The sequence below is a fragment of the Mus pahari genome, chromosome 3 (assembly GCF_900095145.1).
Source record: "Mus pahari chromosome 3, PAHARI_EIJ_v1.1, whole genome shotgun sequence".
NCBI lineage: Eukaryota > Metazoa > Chordata > Mammalia > Rodentia > Muridae > Mus > Mus pahari.
Genome location: NC_034592.1, coordinates 110,240,314 through 110,241,590, shown reverse-complemented (window position 1 = coordinate 110,241,590; position 1,277 = coordinate 110,240,314). Strand labels below are relative to the sequence as shown.

Sequence of the window (1,277 nt, the reverse complement as noted above, 5' to 3'; positions counted from 1 at the left end):
ACACACACACACACACACACACACGGACACACACGGACACATAAAAAAATAAAAGAGAGCTGAGGATGTGGTTGGTAGAGTACTTGTCTAGCACACATAACGTCCTAGTTTATGATGCACAATGTCATAACCCAACTGTAACAGTCCACACTGCAATCACTCAGGAGGGGTGGAGCCAGGAGGATCAGAAGTTCAAGGACAACCTTTGTAAACAAGAGACCTTATCTCAAAAAATAAGCAGCCAGGTACGTGGCTCACGACTTTAAAACCAACCCTCAGTAGGCAGATTTCTGTGCATCTGATGCTAGCTTGGCTCACATACTTGCTCCAAAAAACTAGAGTCTTGTTTGTTTATTTATTTTGGTTTTCCAAGACAGAGTTTCTCTGTATAGCCCTGGCTGTCCCAGAACTCACTTTGTAGACCAGGCTGGACTCGAACTCAGAAATCCTCCTGCCTCTGCCTCCCGAGCTCTGGGATTAAAGGCGTGCGCCACCATGCCTGGCTGCAAACGCCTGGCTGCAAACTAAGAGTCTTAAAAACAAAAAAAAGGGGAAGCAGATGATGACATGACCGAAGGTGACCTAGGGTACGGTCTCAGAAAAAAACCCGGTGGTATTTATGAAGTTCCCTGTTCGATTACATCTAAGAAAAGGTCAGATGGAAAGAACCCAAGCCCTCCTCCATTTCCAAGAAAGGGAAAAGAAAGAAGTGAAACCAGTTTCCAGTATTCCAGGAGTCCAGGAGTAAGGGCGTTCGAGATACATGCGCTCACAGATACAGAGCATCCAGACCACTGCGCAGCACCGATTCTAACTCAGAATTGTCGGATGAACAGTTAAGGCGGCGTCTTCATGAAGCGTTAGAGGAAGTAGAGATTTTAAAAACGGAACTTGAAGCATCTCAAAGACAACTTGAAGGTAAAGAGGAAGCACTGAAAATCCTCCAAAGCATGGCAATGCTTGGCAAAGCCACAAGCCACACACAGACAATGCTTCAAAAAACTATAGAACAAAAGAGATTTCTGGAGAAGGAAATAAATGCCTTGCAGTGGGAAATGGAATTTGATCAGGATAGATCTAAAAATATAGAAGAATCTTGGATCCAGAAATATGACAGGCTAAACTGTGACAATGCAGTCCTCAGAGAGAATCTGAAGTTGAGGACAGAGGAGATAAAGATGCTCAAATCTGAAAATGCTGTTTTGAATCAGCGGTACTTGGAGGTCCTCGCCATGCTTGATATCAAACAGCTCAGGAGAACATGGGTCAGGAGGAGA

General features: G+C 44.5%; 1 protein-coding gene and 1 pseudogene across 1 annotated transcript in view; one reads left to right on the top strand and one right to left on the bottom strand.

The window, feature by feature from the left end:
- The window catches only part of Ap4e1 (adaptor related protein complex 4 subunit epsilon 1), a 59,293-nt gene that overhangs the window by 46,103 nt on the left and 11,913 nt on the right, over positions 1-1,277 (bottom strand). The window lies entirely within an intron of this gene.
- Positions 1-1,277, top strand: part of LOC110319556 — a 2,878-nt pseudogene that overhangs the window by 1,088 nt on the left and 513 nt on the right.